The sequence below is a fragment of the Theropithecus gelada genome, chromosome 7b, assembly GCF_003255815.1.
Source record: "Theropithecus gelada isolate Dixy chromosome 7b, Tgel_1.0, whole genome shotgun sequence".
Classification (NCBI taxonomy): domain Eukaryota; kingdom Metazoa; phylum Chordata; class Mammalia; order Primates; family Cercopithecidae; genus Theropithecus; species Theropithecus gelada.
In genome coordinates this window covers 78,042,249-78,064,374 of record NC_037675.1, presented here as the reverse complement: position 1 = coordinate 78,064,374, position 22,126 = coordinate 78,042,249, and the positions used below count along the sequence as shown (strand labels likewise).

General features: G+C 42.8%; 1 pseudogene; it reads left to right on the top strand.

Moving 5' to 3' along the window:
• Window positions 1-4,151: 4,151 nt before the first annotated feature.
• LOC112628414 lies at window positions 4,152-6,076 on the top strand (annotated as a pseudogene).
• Window positions 6,077-22,126: the final 16,050 nt, after the last annotated feature.

Below are 22,126 nucleotides of genomic sequence, written 5' to 3'. Positions count from 1 at the left end.
TCTAGCTGTGTGCCCTTGGGCCAGGCGTGTAACTTCTCTGGGCCTCAATCTCCTCATTCATAAATGGATTAACAGTCGGACTGATCTCTTAGGGCTGTGGATTCAATGAGCTAATATATGAAAGGGCTTAGCCGAGTTCCTGGTGTGTGGGAAGTACTCAGAGACTTCACCTGCTCCCTTTACAAGAATCCACGTAGGTTTGATGTGCTTTGGGAGCGCAGAGAAGGGAGTGTATAAACTTGCCAGGGAGATCCAGGCATTAAGGCATTTAAGATGGGACATGAATAAGAGTTCCTGAGGCAGCAAAAGGGGAAGGGCGTGTATAAGGGTGTGAAGATTGTCCAGGGCTGACCCTATGTCACTGAGCAGAGGTGAGCAGGGAAGAAACCCTGAGGAGGGGAACTGGGACGGGGCCTTGTCTCTGGGCCTTGAATGCTAAGGAAAGGCTGGCATGTGGGGAGACATCAAAGGTTATCATCAAGGAGAAATGGGATCAGATTTGTGATTCAGACAGATCATGTTGGTGTGTGGGGGAGGACAAGTGAAGGGCTGCTGGAATGTTCCAGGTGAGATATAATGAGGGTGTGAGCTCACTCTGGGCAGTGTGGCTGAAAGAGGGATGAAGGTGTCATCTCGCCATCCAGCCCAGCACGGGCAGGTGACCCAGAGCACTGCCTCCCCAGCCTGGTCACACAGAGTGGCTGTCTCGCTGCCACCAGTGCCCCATGGCTCTGCAGCCTGGGCTTGGCTGGCCTTCCACCCCCTCCCTTGGTGCTCACCCTGCATCCACTGCGAGGCTGTTCTCACCTCTTCATCTGATCTGATGGCCCAGCTCTAAGCGCACCTGTGGGGAATGGGGACTTCCCTGGTTTTCATCCAGAGATGAGAGAGGTCTGCGTTGCACGCCTCATGGTAAAATTCCTAGAATCCCCTTCAAACCTCGTCATTCCTTCCTTAGTTTCTCTTCAGGTGCCAGGCACCCATTTCCTCTATTTCCCTCTTTCTGCCTTTGTGGCTTTAAAAATCTTTCTCCATGCCCTGAGCGATTAAACTCTGGCTCTCAGCTTTGGGACCCAACTTGTTAGATCAAAAGCCCAGTTGTTCGTCGGCCCCATCACTTTAGAATGCAGGTTAGGGACTATCTTTGTATACTCAGACACATATATAGGACACAATTTACCAAAGCACCAAAAAGCAAATGAACAGCATTAGTGACAGCAAACCCCACAGGCTCTCCCAGGGCAGGGCTGCACAGTAGGGCCCGACTGTGGTACATCAGTGTGTGCTCCCAGTGAGGTTCCGCACGCCGACGTGCAGGGCCTTCCTTCTCACATGGGATGGCTTTTCCAGAAATGCATCAATTTAAAGGGAAGGGGAAACTTGCGTGTGTTTCTGGGAATTGGCTTTTATTTTATTTTTAAAAATAGAGACAGGGTCTCCCTGTGTTGCCCAGGCTGGTCTTGAGCTCCTGGGGTCAAGGGATCCTCCTACCTCAGCTTCCCAACGTGCTAGAATTATAAGGATTACAGGCATGAGCCACCGTGCCTGGCCGGAACTGATTTTTGTTTTGTTTTATGTGGAGTCTCGTTCTGTTGCCCAGGCTGGAGTGTAGTGGTGCAATCTCAGCTCACTACAACCTCTGCCTCCAGAGTAGCTGGGACTACAGGCACGTGCCACCACACCCGGCTAATTTTTGTATTTTTACTAGAGATGGGGTTTCACCATGTTGGCCAGGCTTGTTTCAGACTCCTGATCTCAAGTGATCCACCTGCCTCAGACTCTCAAAGTGCTGAGATTACAAACATGAGCCACCGCGCCTAGCTGGAGCTGGTTTTTTAAAACTGATTTTTAGACCTTGTAAATCCTGGGAATGAAGCACATTCACAGCCCCCACAAGAAAGAAGGAAAGGGAGAGATCATAAAATGGAGGTGGTGGCCAGTCTAAAGAACCATTTGCAGTTGTTTTGTTTCAGGTTTGTGAGGCTGAATTGGGATGCCAGCAGTATGCGCCTGCCCCTGCACCAGGAGTGCTGAGCCCCCACCCTGTCCCTCCAACCCCTGCCAGGCCCCTGCCTCAGGCACAGAAGCAATTCCTGGAAGCAAAGCAGAAACTCGTCCACGTAAAAAAAATAACATTTGGGACTCATCAGTTTGCAGGGATATTTTCCTTTTGAAAAACTCTAAATCCTCATAAACAGAATTAAAAGACAAATGGCAAACAAGAAAAAGCTGTCTGCACAAATATGACAAAATGGTTATCAATCCATGAGGGCAACACTAAAATTGAATGGGACAAAACAGCAGCAGACTATAATTTATAGAAGAAATAAAAATGCCACTCAGCCACACAAAAGATTCACCCTCTCTAGTAATCAGAGAAATACATCTTAAAATAAGACATGTTTTTTATCAATCAAATTGACAAATGTTTATAAATAAAACGTGGTATGTACAGTGGCAAAAGTACTCGGACAATTTTGTCAGAATGTGAACTGGTATCTTTCTGGAAAGACACTTGTCAATATTTATCTATCTAGAGCTTTTAATTTTATTTATTTATTTTAGAGACAGGGTCTCTGTCACTCAAACTGGAGTGCAGTGGTGCAATCATGTAAAGTCAAACACCTGAGCTCAGGAGATCCTCTTGCCTCAGCCTCCCAGGTAGCCAGGACTACAGGTAGGTACCACCATGCCTGGCTAATTTTTGTACAGACAAGATCTTGCTATGTTGCCCAGGCTGATCTCAAACTCCTGGCCTCAAGTGATCCTTTCGCCTGGGCCTCCTGAGTAGCTGGGATTACAGGATTTTGCCACCACAGCCAACCTTATCTAGAGCTTTTTAAAGGGTCTCCACATCAGCCTAATAACTCCATGTCTCAGAATCTTTCCTAAGGAAGCAACTAGCCACTCAAGTGAGGTTGTTCATCATGGGATTGTCTATGACAGCAAAAAATCAAAAGTAGGGCCAGGCGTGGTGGCTCACACCTGTAATCCTGGCACTTGGGAGGCTGAGGCAGGTGGATCACCTGAGGCCAGGAGTTCGAGACCAGCCTGGCCAACATGGTAAAACCCTGTCTCTACTAAAAATACAAAAATCAGCCGGGGGTGGTGGTGGGTGCGTGTAATGCCAGCTACTTAGGAGGCTGAGGCAGGAGAATCGCTTAAACCTGGGAGGCAGAGGTTGCAGTGAGCCAAGATGGCGTTGCCAGCTGGGCAACAAGAACGAAACTCTATCACACACACAAAAAGAAACAGGGTCTTACAGATGTCATTAAATTAAGATTCTTGTGATGGGAAGATTATCCTAGATTATTTGGGTGGGCCCTAAATGCCATCAAAGTGTTCTTCAAAGAGGGAGGCAGAGGGAGATTTGACACAGACAGAGGAGGAGGCGGCAATGTGAGCACAGAGGAAGAGATTGGAGCGATGTGGCCAGAGGCCGAAGATGCAGCCACCCCCAGAAGCTAGAAGAAGCACTGGATGGATTCTCCCCTCCAGCCTCTGGAGAACGCTCCGCCCTGCTCACACCTTGAATTTGGCCCAGTGATAGGAATTTCAGACTCAAGGCCTCCAGGACTGTGAGAGAAGAGATGACTGTTGTTTTTTGTTTGTTAGTTTGTTTTGTTTTGATTTTTAGATGAAGTCTTGGTCTTGTCCCCCAGGTTGGAGTGCAATGGTGCGATCTCGGCTCACTGCAACCTCCGCTTCCTGGGTTCAAGCGATTCTGCTTCGGCTCCCGGAGTAGCTGGGATTACAGGCATGCACCACCACGCCCAGCTAATTTTTATATTTTTAGTAGAAACGGGGTTTCACCATGTTGCCCAGGCTGGTCTAGAATTCCTGACCTCAGGTGATCCACCCGCCTCGGCCTCCTGAAGTGCTGGGATTACAGGCGTGAGCCACCGCGGCCGGCCAGATGACTGCTGTTTTAAGTCACCAAGCTGTGGTAATTTGTGAAGGCAGACACAGGAAATAAACACCCCCTCCAAATACGGTGAATTTGAAGGAGCACGTGCTAAGAATCCCTAAAGGGAGCTGACATCTGACATGCTCCCGTAGTAAGGCCAGTGTCCGACCTCCCTCCTTCCTGCCGGCTCCTGCCTTCGCTTCTCTTTTCTGCCCTCGATGAGCCTCCACGATGAGGTGTAAAGATGAAGACGTGTCTACACTGGGAAGGAGGGGATGGTAGGGAGGAGGGTAGGGAGCACACATCTCCAGGTTTGTATCAGTTCTGCAACCGAGAAGTGAGTTCTCTTTTTTCCCTTGTATCCACACATACACATTCAGGGAAAGATTCTGATTGGTCTTCTTGGGTCTGGTGCACAACTCTTGGGCCAATCAGTGTGGCCAGGGCTAGGGCCCAGCACTGTGATTGGCAGCCCCAACAGAATCCCATGGACTCTGAAAAGGACAGCGCCACCAAAAGAGCAGAAGAAAGGGATGTTGGGCAAAGCAGCTGAAATAGCGAAAATCTGTATTTGATCTACAAACACTGGGCTGGGTGCGGTGTCTCACACCTGTAATCCCAGCACTTTGGGAGGCTGAGGCAGGTGGATCACCTGAGGTCAGAAATTCAAGACCAGCCTGGCCAACATGACGTCTCTACTAAAAATACAAAAATTAGCCGGGTGTGATGCGCGCCTGTAATCCCAGCTACTTGGGAGGCTTAGGCAAGAAGATCGTTTGAACCTGGGAGGCAAAGGTTGAAGTGAGCCAAGATTACTACCACTGCACTCCAGCCTGGGTGACAGAGCAAGACTCCATCTCAAAAAATAAAATAAAAATTAAATTAAATTAAATTAAATTAAAGAAAAAAGAACACTGTAGTCTTTCATAAGCTTTCCCAGAATCCCTCTCTGAGTTTTCAAATCACAGCCAGGATCATAGATTGTTAGAATGTGAAGTAATAGAAAAGGTCATCTGGTTCAATCCCCTCATTTTACTAGGAAACCGAGGCCCAAGGCAGGAGAGTAACTTTCCCCAAGGTCACACAGCTAGTAAGCTATAGAGCTGGGGCAGCACCTAGTTCCAATTCATGGCCAAGTGCTCTTTCAGCTTCTCTGTCCCTGTCAGCAGTTAGCACGCTACATACCCTCCAGCACCTACTACCTTGAATAGGGCCCAGGGTCTGGACTGGGGAGGATGGCTGGCTTCTGTATTCCCAGAACAGGCTAAGCCTCCTCCTCTTCTGACCTCCTCTACTCCAGCCCAGCAGGCTGGGACACAGATACTCTGGAAGGGCTGGAGGGACTGGTTCTCCTGGGGACATCCTCCACTTCGAGTACCTGCTGAAGCAGGCCCTGGCCACCAGCATGCAGCTCAGCCTCCTCGCCAGGCCCCTCAACTCCAAGGCTGGAGGGTTACCGGCAGCTTCAAATTAGTTCCCAAGCACAAGATGAAAATCCAGTCTAGGAAGATGCCCCCCGCCCCCGGACAGCCCGCAGGAGAGCTAATGAGGCCAGGGGAAAGCGCCCCAAGAAACCAGGTGAGGCAAAGAAGGGCCCTTCCAACTTGAGCAAGGTGAAAAAGGCAGCCAAGAAGCCAGCAGAGGTGCAGACGTCTCCTCCCAAATGAGGTACAGCCAGGGAGAAGACCCCCCCAGCAAGGCAGTGAGGCTGAGGACACCAAGGCAAAGCTGGGCAAGGCTCCCCACAAAGCCAAAGCCATATAGGCCTCTTCCTGTGCCAATGGGCTCAGCACGAAGTCAAAGGCCAAAGGCAGCAGGAGCAGCTAAGGAGACGCTGAGGCCCACAGGAAAATCAAAGCTGGGCATAAGAGTTCAAAACTCACGGCCAGCAAGGTCAAGAACGGCGCTGCTTCCCCCACCAAAAAGAAGATGGTGGCCAAGGCTGAGGCCCCAAAAGGGGCAGCTGCTCAGGGTGCTGGGCAGGGACCAAACACCAAGGCAGCTTCTCCTGCTGGGGGCAGTGGGTCCAAGGTGGTGCCTGCACACCTGACCAGCAAGACAGAAGCCTCCAAGGGCCTGAGAAAGCCTGGGCTGTCCATCAAGGCCTCATGATCCGAAGTGTTCAGAGGGCTGAGGCCTTGCGCCAGGGTGGAAATGGAGAGAGATTGAGCCTCTGCCCTAGTTTTTATTCCCCAACAAGCCCACGACTCTATTTGTTTAATTGTAAGCTATTTATCAATAAAGACTTTTGGTTTTTTCCCCAACCCCTGTCCCCCAAAAGAAGCCCAGGGCAGGAGAGTAGCTTTCCCCAAGGTCACACAGCTAGTAAGCTACAGAGTTGGGGCAGGATCTAATTCTGATTCGTGGCCCAGTGCACTTTCATCTTCTTTGTTTTCTTGGGTCAGCTGTCTCTGTGTCTGTCAGCAGCCCTCCGGTCCCTGCTACCCTGAAAGGTGTTTTTGTCTCTCTTCCTCACTCCGCCTCCCGATCTGGGAAGACACAGATGTGTTCCAGAAAAACGCACTAATATCCAGCATTTCAGTGCCAGTCGTGCCACTCTTATGATATGATTTTTGGCCGCAGTTTCATTACCTATCAATTAGGGACAAGAATTTTTATTGGAAGGCATCATTCTGAAGACAATGTGGAATGTATCTGAAATTGCCATCCCTGTGAATATAATAATATTCCATACACAGTTGTCAAGTTTGCAATTAAAGGCAACGACTTGCCTTAGATTCCCTAAGATCATCTGTTTGCAGGGCCTCAGCCCATTGAAATGAATTTTCTTTGATACTTACCTAGTTTCAGGCCATCTACAACTTTGTCCTTCCTTTCTCCAAGTCCATGTGTTAACTAAACTTTTCTGCACCTTATCATTTTTTTGATATTGATCAAGATCAAACCAGGCCGGGCGCGGTGGCTCAAGCCTGTAATCCCAGCACTTTGGGAGGCCGAGACGGGTGGATCACGAGCTCAGGAGATCGAGACCATCCTGGCGAACACGGTGAAACCCCGTCTCTACTAAAAAATACAAAAAACTAGCCGGGCGAGATGGCGGGCGCCTGTAGTCCCAGTTACTTGGGAGGCTGAGGCAGGAGAATGGCGTAAACCCGGGAGGTGGAGCTTGCAGTGAGCTGAGATCCGGCCACTGCACTCCAGCCCGGGCGGNACTAAAAAATACAAAAAACTAGCCGGGCGAGATGGCGGGCGCCTGTAGTCCCAGTTACTTGGGAGGCTGAGGCAGGAGAATGGCGTAAACCCGGGAGGTGGAGCTTGCAGTGAGCTGAGATCCGGCCACTGCACTCCAGCCCGGGCGACAGAGCGAGACTCCGTCTCAAAAAAAAAAAAAAAAAAAAAAAAAAAAAAAAAAAAAAAAAAAAAAAAGATCAAACCAGATCAAAATGCTATTTTGCGGCTTTGTTTTCTATCTGCTACTCCTTCCTCTGTGTATCCATCTAATAAAGAAGCAACACTTTCCTTTATTCTCCTCTTTTTTTGCAGTATCTTTGATGGCTGTTTTTCTGAGCCTATTATGTACTCAGTTCATACATTGTTTCAGTTTTTGCTTTGGTTTTCTGGTTTTTGTCTCCCTAAGGTTTCAGCAGTGTATCATTTTTTTTTTTTTTTTCTTCTGGCAAAGAAGCTTACATTATAAAAAAGGGAGAGATCATTTCTGAAGTATTACATTGCTTACAGCAATGCATGGTTCATGGAAAACAAACTTTAATTGACAATGATGACAGTTAATTCTGGGATTTTTGGTTCTCGTGACTTCACTCACTCAAACTTGAAGCGACACTAATTTTGTTGGTCTGATTTAAGAAAGAAATATATTCTAGTTTGAGATTCTACTTGCTTGGTCAGGAATTCTTACCTATGATGCTAAGAGCATGATTCATATGAGAAATGGTTAATAAATTGGACTCCATCAAAATAAAAAAAATTTGCTCTGCAAAAGACCTTGTTAAAAAAAAATAATAATAAACAGGCTGCAGATTGGGAGAAAAATATTTGCAAACTCCATATAGGACTAGTATCTATAGTATGTATTTTAAAACCCTCAAACTGTAACAGTAAAAAAAGTCAACAATTTAATCAGGAAATGAGCAAAAGACATGAAGAGACATTTCACTGAAAAAGATATGCAGATGGAAAATAAGCATATGAAAAGATGTTCAATAGCACTGGCCTCAGGGAAATGTAAATTAAGGCCACAATGAGAAATTACTACTTGTCTAGAACGGCTCAAATGCAAATAAGTGACAATATCAAATCCTGGTGAGGATGCAGAGAAACAGGATCTTCTACATATGGCTGGTGGGAATGTGAAATTGTATAGCCACTCTCGAAAATACTTGATCAGTTTTTTAAAAAAACAAACATATACTTACCATATGACCCAGAAATAGCACTCCTGGGCATTTATCCCAGAGAAATACAAACTTATGTCTGTTAGCAGCAGAATGTATCTGAGTCATGTGGCACCAAAGTATATTACCAACTGCAAATCCATATAGGTCTGCAGCAACCTAAATTCTTGCCTCCTCAGAAGAAAGAATTCAATGAGTATAAGGAAGGAGAGACTGAGGCAAGGTTTAGAGCAGGAGTGAAAGTTTACTAAACAGCTTTAGAGCGGGAATGAAAGGAAGTAAAGTACACTCGGAAGAGGGCCAAGCGGGCGACTAGAGAGATCCAGTGTACTGTTTGACCTTTGACTTGGAGTTGTAGACCTTGGCATACTTTCAGGGTCTTGCATGGCTTTTTTCCTGATTCATCCCCTGCGGTGAGCTGTAAGCATGTGTAGTGGCCTGGTAGTACTTGGGAGGGGGCACATGCGCAGTGTGTTTGCTGGAGTTGTACGCATGCTCACTTGAGACGTTCCTTATCAGTCCAGCATTCCTAGAGTTAAACTCTGTCATTTTGCCTCTTAGTGTGCATGCCTGAGCCCACTCGCCCGGTTCTGGAGATCTTATCAGGAAGCTGCTGATCACCAGTTTCAGGTTTTTTTCTATCTATTGGGACACTGCCTTTCCCTGGGGCAAGCTATGACCAAATATTATTTTAGAGAGACAGCTGGGAACTGCCTGATCATTATCTGATGGATGCCTGACATTCCTGGTGTGTGTGTGGTGGGGGGAACCCTCTCCCGCCTTGCTCATGTCTGACTAGCTACCTACTGTAACATGTCCACACAAAAACCTGTATATGATTGTTCATAGTTCCTTTATTTTTATAGCCAAACCTGGAGACGATCAGCTGATTCTAAACTCCATATGGAAGTGTAACATAACTAGAACAGCTCAGATAATTTTGAAAAAGAACAATAATGTTGGAGGATTTATATGACTTGATTTAAAGCTTAGGTATAAAGTGGCATTATTTACTGAAGATGTCTGGCATCCAAGCAAAATTTACTAAGCATTCAAAGAAGCAAGCAAATATTACCCAAAGCAACATTGATAAACTAAACTTTATCAGAAAAATTCTGCTCTTCAAAATATACTGTTAAGGAAATGAAAAATAAAGCCAGACTGGGAGAAAACATTTGCAAATCACATATCTGATAACAGCCTGTAGCTAGATTACTTAATGAACCCTTAAAACTCAATAATAACAAGTCAGGCATGGTGGTGTGCACAGGCAATCCCCAGCTATGTGGGAGGCTGAGGTGGGAGGATCACTTGAGCCTGGGAGTTCCAGTCCAGGCTGAGCAACATAACAAGACCATATCTCTGAAAAAGCAAAACAAAACAAAAAATCAACTCAGTGGTAACAAAACAAACAATAAAAATATGGGTAGAAAATTGGACATATATTTCACCAAAGATATACAGATGACAAATAAACACATAAAGAGTTGGTCAATATCATTAGTTATTAAGGAAATGTAAATTAAAATATCAATGAGATACCACCACACCTCTTAGAGTGGCTAAAATTAGAAAGTATTGATGAGAATGTGGAGCAACTGGAACTCTCAGACCTTGTGAGGAATGTAAAATGGTACAACCACTTTGGAAAGCAGCTGTGCAGTTTCTTAAAACTTTACACATACACTTAGAGTATAATCTAGCCCCATTTCCCTCCTAGATATTTATTCAAGGGAAATGAAAGCCTATGTGCATACAAAAATTTGCACATAAATGTTCACTGCTGCTTTGTTTATAATATCTTAAAATTGGAAAAAATGCAAATGGCCACGAACAAGTGAGTGGATTAAAAAAACCCTGTGGCATACTTATGATAGACTACTACTCAGCAATAAAATGAGAAAAAGATCACAAAGGGGTATGAGGAAACTTTGGAGGTGATGACTATGTTTATTATCTTAATTGTAGTGATAGGTTCACAGATGTGTACATGTGTCAAAACATATCAAACTCTTTACATATTAGCAGTTTATTATAAGTCAACTAGAGCTCAGTAAAACTTAAAAAACAAACAAACAAGTAAACTTCAGAGAATGTGTCACCACAAAACCTGAAACAAAGGAAAGGGTGTTTTTCCAGAAGAAGCTGAGAGATGTGAGAAGGAATAAAGAACAATGAAAATGATAGCTAGTGGATAAATCTAAATAAATATTGACATCATAATAATAGAATTTATTCATTTTGAGATATATATGAAATTAAAATATATTACAACAATGGCCTGTAAATCAGGAGGGGGAATGGATTTAAAAGGTTCTGAAGTTCTTGCATTTATCCAACAAGAGACAGATATAACAGATAATAATCACATACAAATTCATGGGAGAATCAATATGGTCAAAATGTTCATACTACTCAAGTGATGTACAGATTCAATGCAGGCTCATCAAAATTCCAATGGCATTTTTTTTACAGAAATAGAAAAAATAATCTTAAAATTGGTATGAAACCACAAAAGACACCAAATAGCCAAAGTAATCTTGAGCAAAAACCAAACTGGAGGCTTCACACTTTCTGATTTCAAATCATATTGCAAAGCTATAGTAATCAAATAGTTTGGCACTGGCATAAAAACACACACATAGATCAATGGAACAGGATAGAAAGTTCAGGAATAAACACATGCATATGTGATCAACTAATCTTTGACAAAGGTAGCAAGAATATGTAATGGGGAGAGGATAGTCTCTTCAATAAATGGTTTTGGGAAATCTGGATATCCACTTGCAAAATTAAACAAAACCAAACAAACAAAAAACAATGGAATCAGATTCTTATCTCACACCATACACCAAAAATCACTATAAATGGATTAACGGTATAGACTTAAGACCTAAAAATGTTAGATCCTTAAAAGAAAACATGGGGGAAAATCTCCAGTGGTCTTGGCAATGATTTTTTGGATATGATACCAAAAGCAGGCAATAAAAACAAAAGTAAACAAATGGGACTACATCGAACTAAAAGTTTCTACACAGCAAAAGAACCAGTCAAGAAATTGACATGACAACTCACATAGTGGGAGAAAATATTTGCAAACCACATATCTGATAAGGCAAAGACCAGACTGGGAAACATGGTGAAAACCCGTTTCTACAAAAACACAAAAATTAGCCAGGCAAGGTGGTGCACACTTGTGGTCCCAGCTACTTGGGATGCTTAGGTGGAAGGATCGCTGCACTTCAGCCTGGGTGACAGAGTGAGACCCTGTCTCGAAAAAAAAAAAAATTGAAAAAAAAAATTGAAAAACTAAAAAAAATGGGCAATTGATATTTTTCTGAAAAAGACATACAAATGGCTAACAGATACATAAAAAGGTGGTCAATATCTCTAATTATCAGGGAAATACAAATCAAAACCACAATGAGATATTGCCCCAAATTTGTTACGTTGACTACTATTAAAAAGTCAAAGGATAACAAGTGTTGGTGAGGATGTGGAGGAAAGAGAACTCTTCTCCATTGTTGTGGGAATGTAACTTGGTACAGTCATGTGGAAAACAGTACAGAGGTTCCTCAAAAAATTAACGATATAATTATCATATGATCTAGCATTTCTACCTCTGGATATATATTCATGGAAAATAAAATCATTATATCAAAGAAATATCTGCACTCCTGTGTACATATATAGATAATGGAATATAATTCAGCCTTAAAAAGGAAGGAAATCCTGTCATATGCAACAGCATGGATAAACTTGGAGGACATTACCCTAGATGAAATGAGCTAGGCACAGAAAGGCAAACATTGCATGATTTCACTTATACAAGGAATCTAAAAAAGTAGAACTCACAGACACAGAGTGCAGTGATGGTTTCTGAGACAGAGGTAGGGGAAATGGGAGATGCTGGTCAAAAGGCACAAATTTGCAGTTATAAGATGGATTAGTTCTAGATACCTAACATATAGCATAGTGACTATAATTAATACTTTTTACTTGAATATATACAATTTTTATTGGTCAATCATACCTCTAAAGCTGAAAAAAGAAAAAAGGAAAATAAGTAGACTGAGAAAAAAAAAAGGATGAATCAAGGAAGCATGTTGTAATCCTTATTGTCAGTAGGACATTGGCAAATATGATATAAGCAGAATTGTGAACAGCACTTGTGCATTCAGACTTTCTCTCTTATTGCTCTAGAGACGCTTGCCATTACTGCCGTGTGAAGAAGTCTCTCTTGGCTTGTCTTTCAATGATAGATGTAGGGCTCAATTGTCTCTGTGCCCCAAGGATCAGCCAGGTAAGCATTGGAAACAAGTCATCCAGCTGACCAGCAGCGGGCCATAGAAGCATGAGTGAGCCCACCCCACACCAGCAGATGAACCTACTGGCTAAACCCAGCCCAAACTGTGGATCCACAAAACTCTGAGCTGAAAAAATGATTGTTGTTTTAAGCCACTAAATTTTGAGGTGGTTTGTTATGCAACAAGAACTGATTGATGGAGAAATTGACACCTATAAATGGGGTGCTGCTGAACTAAAAACCTAAAACATGAGCCATTGTCTTTAGGACTGGGTGACAAACAGAGGCTAGAAAAACAGTGAGGGAGCTAGTTCCAAAGCTTGGAAAATTTGCAAGTAAACAGTTGTGGAGGCTGGAATGTAATGAGGAAACTGCTCTAGAAGGCTGGGAAATTGAGAATCTGTGTTGAATAGTAGCAACATTTGACAAAGCTGTTGTTGCTCATGGTAATTGTATAATATAAAATAAACCTAATAAACTTGTGGACATTGGCAAGATGATTTCCAGGAAGAATGATGAAAGTGTTTTAGAATGTTTTAGCTGCCTATGATAAGGTATGGGAAGAGAGAGATCAGTTAAAGAAAGAATTGTTCAGTTTGCAACAAGAGTTGAATAACTATAGAGGTCAGAACGTAATGGGTTGAAAACCAAAACTACTTCTTAATTCTGGTCCTGCAAGCCAGTAAATTATTTTCAAAGTAAGTAAAGGCCTCAGGGTAAATAACTTGTTAATAGTGTAACTATGGGACACTTAGATAAGATGTCGAAAAGATTTATGGTGGCTCCTAGTGGATCTTTTCAACTAGATAAAAAGGATTTAATTTACCAAAATTAGCAAGAGGCTATCTAGGAAAGAATTTCAAATGTGGCTCTATGGCATAAAGCCGACCAGAATCAGATAAACTGGAAACCCACAAAGTCTTTATGAGAATTGCATTGGCAAAAGCACTGCTGGCTAGGACTAAAAAGCTCTGAGACAATTTGAAATACGATACTTTAATAAAACTAATTATAGCTATATACATTAACACAGTTAATGACCAATTAGGCTTATCCTAAGAATGCAAAGTTGGTTTAATGTTAGACCACTGAATAAGGTAATGCATTATATTAACAGATTAAAGGTGGAATAAACATACAATTTTTTTAAGTGAAGAACTATTGGCAATATTAAAAATTAGATCATGATAAAAAAACTTTTAGCAAATTATGGATGGAAGGAATCATCTTTAACCTAACAGAGGGAAATTAATTATATATTTTCAGAATAGTACAAAGCATACTTAGTGGTAAAATGTTGAAAACATTCTCTTTAAGGACAGGAACTAGACATAAATGTCAGTTACCATCACTTACGTACAATATCATATGAGAAGTCTTAATGATTGTGGTAAGATAAGAAAAACATGTATATACAATTTGAAAAAAAGAAATAAAGTTACCACCATTTTCAAATGATATAGATGTTTATAAAAAATACCAAACTTGCCGGGCGCGGTGGCTCATGCTTGTAATCCCAGCACTTTGGGAGGCCGAGGCAGGTGGATCACCTGAGGTTGGGAGTTCAAGACCAGCCTGACCAACATGCAGAAACTCCGTCTCTACTAAAAATACAAAATTAGCCGGGGTGGTGGCACATGCCTGTAATCCCAGCTACTTGGGAGGCTGAGGCAGGAGAATCGCTTGAACCCGGGAGGCGGAGGTTGTGGTGAGCCGAGATCGCGCCATTGCACTCCAGCCTGGGCAAAAAGAGTGAAACTCTGTCTCAAACAAACAAACAAACAAAAACAAACAAAAAAAACAAAACCAAACTTTTTACAGATACAAATTTAGAATTAATAAGAGTATTTAGGAGAATTAATGGACACAAAATCAATATTCAAGCCAATTGCATTCAGCAACAATCCAAGAGTTCCTCTCAAAGGAGACATATTTACCAGGAGTCTTATAGAAGAATTTTCATTGTGTCTCTGTTTATAATGGCAAAAATGGAAAAGAGTGGAAGAGTTATCAATGGTAAAATAGATCTATACACTGAAAAGGATATGTTCATACTACAGAAAACTACACATCACTAAAAACTAATAAACTGTAACTATGTATGTGAACAGAGATCATTCTCAAAAACATATGGTCAAGTAAAAAAATCATGTCTCAGAATAATAATACTGTATTATCCCATTTACATACAATTCAAAACCAGACAAACCAAAAAAGTATGTATTAATAGTTTAGTGACACATACCAGAAGAAAATTGAAAGTAAAAACAAAGGAATGAAAAACAAAACATTCATCTGAGATCAGAGAGGGACTTCAAAGATGTGGAAGCTGTTCTCTTTCTTAGGCTGGGTGGTGGGTTCACAGGTGTTTGTTTACTATTTTTAAATGGTAGATATACATCATTTATATTATTTTCTGTATGATACATTGCATAATTAAAAAGTTTTAAGAAATATTTGGTCTCTGGGACGTTTCCCTATGAAGCTTTCACAAAACTGACTTTCCAAAGGAACAGGTGGGTATGCCTTTTATTTATGTTCCCACAGATTCACCTCTTTTAAAACTTTTAGCAAATTATCCATCACTGTATATTTGTTGGTGTTCCCACTTAAATGGCAAGGTCCTTGAAGACAAGAATTACTTTTGTTATAAATAAGGTTTTGGTGCCACAAAAGAAATAGCACTCGAACATAAAATTTTCTTTTTTTCTTCTCAGCAAGGCAATTTACTTCTATAGAAGGGTGTGCCCTCACAGATGGAGCAATGGTGAGTGCACACCTGAACAAGGGAGGGGAAGGGGGTCTTATTCCTGACACACATGGCCCCTGCTGCTGTGTCATTCCCCTATTGGTTAGGGTTAGACCACACAGGCTAAACTAATTCCGATTGGCTAATTTAAAGAGAGTGACAGGGTGAGTGGTTTGGCGGGAAAAATGGTTATGGCAGAGCAGGAAATCAGAATGAGTCAGGGTGGTGAATGAGCAGGTAATCAGAATGAGTCAGGGTGAAGCAGATAATTGGAATGAATCAGAGTGGAGTAGGTAATTGGAATGAGTCAGGGTAGAGCAGGTGATTAAAAAAGGTTGCTTTACGAGGAAGTTAAGTTTAAAAGTAGAAGGCAAAGAATTGAACATACTGACATACTGATTATTTGAAGAGAAATTTAGAACTCATATCTAATAATCTTCTTATTCATCTTAGTATCCTTGGCACTTAGCACATAGTTTGGTTAATAGTATGTGCTAATAAAGATTTGTTTTAGGGTAATGAAGGGATTAATTGTTGCTGAAAGGTGGTGAACCATACACATCCTAATGCACACACATATACACAGTTTATTTCCCTTTCAGATTTGTCTTATATTACAGTCTAGAAATTTTCCAACTCTCATTTTGTTTTGTTTTGTTTTGTTTTTGTTTTTTGAGATGGAGTTTCCGTCTGTTGCCCAGGCTGGAATGCGGTGGTGTGGTTTCAGCTTACTGCAGCCTCTGCCTCCCAGGTTCAGGGGATTCTTGTACCTCAGCCTCCGGAATAGCTGATGTTACAGGAAAGGGGTCTCAATCCAGATCACAAGAGAGGATTCTTCAATCACGCACAAGAAAGAAATCAGGGCGAGTTCACAGTGCAAAGCAAAAGCAAGTTTATTAAGAAAGTAAAATGGTGAAAGTGTTATAGGAAAGGGTTCCCGATCTAGATCACAAGAGAGGGTTCTTGGATCTCGCACAAGAAAGAATTCAGGGCGAGTCTGCAGTGCAAAGTGAAAGCAAGTTTATTAAGAAAGTAAAGGAATGAAATAATACTCCATAGACAGAGTAGCCCCGAGAGCTGCCCATTTTATGGTTATTTCTTGACGATATGCTAAACAAGGGGTGGATTGTTCATGCCTCCCCTTTTTAGACAATACAAGGTAACTTCCTGATGTTGCCATGGCATTTGTAAACTGTCATGGTGCTGATGGGAGTGTAGCAGTGAGGATGTGCAGAGGTCACTCTCGTGGGCATTTTGGTTTGGTGGGTTTTGGCCGGCTCCTTTACCTATTTTATCAGCAAGGCCTTTATGACCTCTATTTTGTGCTGACCGCCTATCTCATCCTGTGACTTAGAATGCCTTAACCATCTGGGAATGCAGCCCAGTAGGTTTCAGCCTTATTTTACCCAACTCCTATTCAAGATGGAATTGCTCTGGTTCACACCACCTCTGACAAAAGAACAGCTACTCCATAGATAGAGTAGGGCATTCCTCAAAGTAAGAGGAGAAACACATCCACCCTAGGTACAATGCTTGTATATATAGGATAGAAAAGATCGTGGGGAGATGTGCTCTGCTACAAGGGTTTGTGATAGAGGATTAATTTTCTTAATGACAGTATTTTGCAAGAATCGATATTATATTATCTTTAAAGCAAAATTAGGAATGTCTTTGTTCTCAAAATATAAGGATATCAGGACACTCGCAAGTCTGGGTCTGTTTAGTAAACATGATCAATCTGTTCCTTTAACTGTAAGCATCTAGAGTCTAGGAATATCTAACTTTCTGGGAATGTGGCCCAGCAAGTCCCAGCCTCATTTTCCTAGCCCTCACTCAAGATGGAGTCACTCTGGTTCGAACACCTCTAACATTGGGATTACGGGCCCCACCACCACGCCCAGCTAATTTTGTATTTTTAGTAGATACAGGGTTTCACCATGTTGGCCAGGCTGGTCTTAAACTCCTGACCTCAAGTGATCCACCCACCTCGGCCTCCCAAAGTGCTGGGATTACAGGCGTGAGCCACCATGCTGGGTCTCAACTGTTGTTTTTATCCTAATCTTTTCTTAAATTCAGAGTTTTCTGGTGTGTGTGTGTGTGTGTGTGTGTATACACATGCATGCGTGCACACAAAGGCTGAGGAAAGGAGATTGGAGGGGACGGGTGGTGAGAGTGTACAGAGGAAAAGGAGAAGGTGTAGATATTCAAAAGCAAAGAATCCCGTTTTCCAGAGTAAAAGCCAGTCTTAGCAAAGCTGGGGTGTAGGTAATGCTCCACAAACCCTTAGAATTCCCCTCAGTTTGTCTTTTGGTCCCTTCCTGTCCCCTACTGTAGCCCTGCTCCCCACCCCCACCTCTCTTGTTTTGGATTTCACTCTCAAAAGACTGACATGTAAATTTCTTTGTAGATGTCAGTTGAGACCTAATGTACTCCTCCCTCGTGGACATTTGCTTTTCAACAGGGGACCCCTTAAGGCGGAAAAGCTTGTAAAACTCAAGAAACACAACTCCAAAGTGCTATTTTAGGCACTGTAACAGATTGATGCAGAAAAAAAAAAAAAAGGAAAGATTTCACTGAAAAGTATCTCCATTTCTGGGTTTTCTTTTTCTTTTTCTTTTTTTTTTTTGAGATGTAGTCTCACTCTTGTTGCCCAGGCTAGAGTTCAATGGTACAATCTTGGCTCACTGTAACCCCCGCCTTCTGGGTTTAAGTGATTCTCCTGCCTCAGTCTCCTAAGCAGTTGGGATTACATGTGCCCGCCACCATGCCCATCTATTTTCTTTTTCTTTTCTTTCTTTCTTTTTTTTTTTTTTTGTATTTTTAGTAGTGACGGGGATTCACCATGTTGGCCAGGCTGGTCTCGAACTCCTGACCTCAGGTGATCCGCCCACCTTGGGCTCCCAAAGTGCTTCGATTACAGGCGTGAGCCACTGCGCCTGGCCCATTTCTGGATTTTCATGGGGATTGGATGCTACAGCCTCACTGTGCCCATCTTCCTGTAAGGCAACTATTGCATGGTGCTAGGAAGCAGCCACTCTTAATTTTTTTGGTTAGTTTTTCATTTTTTGTTTTTATTTTAGATTTTTGAGACATGGTCTCCCTCTGTTGCTCAGGCTGGCCCTTTAAACAGGCTGTCATCCTGAAGCTGTTCCCAGTCCCTATGACTCGCTTCATTCAAATGCATCATCTGTCTGTTGGAGTTGGTGAGGCCTGGCTTTACAGCATGCATGAAGTGTAGGAGGGATTAAAAAAGAGAAAGTGCCTCCAAGAGAGCTCTGTCCCGTGCAAGAAACTCTTATAGATTTTCTTAAGAGGACTTATAATTTAAAGCAAAAAACTTCAGTGATTCACTGATGGCTGTATACTGTTGAAAAGGATCACAGAAGATTGCTTGTGGGTGTGGTGATAAAGATGTTAATGGTGATGATGGTGATGATGATGATGTGATGATGATGGTGAAGGACGTTCTTGCATTGCTATAAAGAAATACCTGAGACTGGATAATTTATAAGAAAAGAGGTTTAATTGGCTCATAGGCTATACAGTAAGCATAGTGCTGGCATCCACTTCTGGGGAGGCCTCAGGAAGCTTTCAAATATGGTGGAAGTCACATGGTGAAAGCAGGAGCGAGAGACAGAGCAAGAGAGTGAGAGAATGAGATGCCACACACTTTTAAACAGCCAGATCTCAGGAGAAGTCACTCACTACCTGGCAGACAGCACCAAGGTAATGGTGCTTAAGCATTCATGAGAAATTCACCCCCATAGTCCAGTCACCTCCCCCCAGACCCCTCCTCCAATACTGGGTTTTACAATTCAATGTGAGATTTGGGCAGAGACACAGATATATATTCTAAACTATATCAGTGGTGGCGATGACAATGATGATGATGGTGATGATGATGAGAATGATGATGATGATGGCTGTGATGATGATGACAGCTCCATCTATGCTGTGCTACATCCAGTACCAGGCTCTGTGATGGGCACTTTAGATGCTTCCTCTCTAGTCGTTAGAACAACCTTACAAAGCAGGTGGAATTATTACCATTTTGCAGTGGAGAAAATTGAGGATCCAGGGAGTTACATACGTCAAGAGCCCTACACTTGAGAGGTCTCCAGACACACTTTAACAGTCACACAATTCTTCTGTCAATAAGAATTTTTTTGAGCATGCATGTGCCTCCTTTTCCATCTATTTATCCATAAAGCATAAATTAGTACTGTGATTGTTAGTTAATATCTCAAGGCACAGAATATGCCCAGGGCAAAGTTTACTGTGAATAATAGTGGATATAAATCCACATTTCTAACAGTCTTCTTGATAATTTTTTACTCTTTTTTTTGGGGGGGAGGGGTGGCAATTGCTTGTCAGATGTGATTAGATCAACATTATTTTTACCTCATCAGATGGTTGACAAAGAGCTTGTAGTGGGAGTGGGAGAAGTTTCAGCTCTGTCATTTTTCATGTCAACTGCAGTTTGAGCTACGATTTCTAATTGTCCTCTTTGTGAGGGCAATTCAGTTAAAACTAGATAATGCTACCTGTAAATTCACTTAACCAGCCAAAGATAACTGCAGCGGGCCAACAGGCCAGCGCAGGCACTGCAGCTCGCTCTTTAAAGCCCCTCCCTTGCTCCTTATCCCAAGTCTCAGTGGCCCTGGGACAATGAGAGAACAAGGCAGAGTGACAAAGTTAATTTCCTTCTTTTTGTTTAGATTTGACAAGCGGCAAATAGTTCTAAATGCTTCCAGCGGGCCGGGCGCACTGGCTCACACCTGTAATCCCAGCACTTTGGGAGGCTGAAGTGGGCAGATCACGAGGTCAGGAGTTCGAGACCGTCCTGGCCAACATGGGGAAACCCCATCTCTACTAAAAATATAAAAAAATTAGCCAGGCCTGGTGGCACATGCCTGTAATCCCAGGATTACAGCCAGGCTGAGGCAGGAGAATTGCTTGAACCAGGGAGGCGGAGGTTGCAGTGAGCCGAGAGTGCACCACTGCACTTCAGCCTGGGTGACAGAGCAAGACTCCATCTTGGAAAAAAAAAAAAAAAAAAGCTTCCAGTGTTCCAGTGCATCATCTTGTGCCCTCTTTTTTGAGGCCCATGGCAGTGGTCCTAAGATCCAAACACAGGGCATTTTTTTTTCTCTCTGTTTCTCTCTCTTTCTCTCCCCATCCCTCCTCTCTCCACCACCCTAAGACCTGTGCTCCTACCATGCATGGTAGATTGCCTTGGTGTCAGTTTTGGTTTTCATTAGAGCAAAAATGTTTGGAACCAGGAGTCAATGCCCACCTTATCTAGTTGTCTTTCTTTCTCTTCCTTCTCATATTTTGTGCCCTGGCAAAAGAAAAATGCTGGATTTGAATTTGAAAAAAAAAAAAAAAAAAAAAAAGTCCTTCAGTGGAATAGAAAATGTAAAGCTTTTAGGTCTTTTTTTCTAGAAAGTACCTGCATGTGGCTTGACTTCCTCCCATCCCATCTCCCTGATTCTGAGGGGCTCAGTAGATCAATAGATGTCTGTGGAGTAAATGAAGGAAGGAGGAAGGAAGAAATGAAGAAGTGTATTGGGGATGCCTGAGATGGTTAAGAGAAAGGGGAAAATTGAGAAATGATGGGATGGCAGGACTTGGAGATAGAATTGGGGGCTTCAGAAGTCCTCAAGCACCTACCTTTGAGAATTAAATGACATCTAACCTTGGTCAGCATTTGGAAGGACACTTTTTGTTCAAAAAAGAAAAACGGTACAGTACACTGTGATAAGACCATTTCCTTTCTCACAGCGTCTCCTTTAATGTCAGGTCTGAAATATGAAGTCATTAGGGGATATTAAAACAGTGCTGACAAACTAATTAACAAAAGACATTACGCCGGATGGGCTCAATTTATCCTTTTTAATGGTTCTTATAAATGGGTGCCGCCAATTAAAATTAATAAAGATTTACCAGCGATTGCCCGGTGTACATTGCTAAGAAGCGCCGCTGAAGGTCGGCTTAAAGTCAGCTTTGTCAAAGCTGCAAGTTCAGCTCCTGAGCAGCAAGCCCCACAGAGGCTTTTTTGTTTCCCCCTGGCTGTTTCTCCTTCAGCTCCCTCCTCTCGACTTTCTATCCTTGGCTCTGAGTTGTTTGCTCACCATCTCTTCTACCCCACTCTCAGCTCGGCTCCATCCTAGGCTGACTGAGATGCTCAAAAATTAAATACATAAAGGAAAGAATAAAACACTCCTCCCAGTCTCACAGTAGCTGGTCCGATTTGTCACAATTTGCATTATGGCATTTCTGCTGTTACTTATGGAAAGTGCCTTCTGGGTTTGTTCAGCAGAGCCCATTTCTTGAGATCCATGCAGCCTGGCTTGTCCTAAAGCCTTCTTGGTGTCCTCAGATTCCTGGGAGATCCAACAGGATGGGTGCATGGTCCTGAAAACGCTGTCCTGAGAGTTGTCCCGAAACTGGAATGTGCTTTAAGTGGATGGGGGTTTGGAAGGAGTGGTGATGGTCACTATTCAGGGAATGTTCTGGTCACTCTCCTTTCTATCAAGTGCAGATTTCTTTTATGATGCATAAGACCGTTCCTAATTGATCTCTTAGTGCAAGGGACACCCGTGATGTCCACGCAGACTGGACCACTGTTCTAAAGTCCCCCATGTTCTTTCTGAACACTTCTCCAGCTCAGGGCTGAGGAGCTGCTCTGCTGGAACTCTTCTTACCCCTAGATCCAAGCTTCTTCTATCCCACAGTTAGGCCAGCCTTGGCTCTACTCAACATCAGCCTCAGGGGTGAGTTCTCTTTTA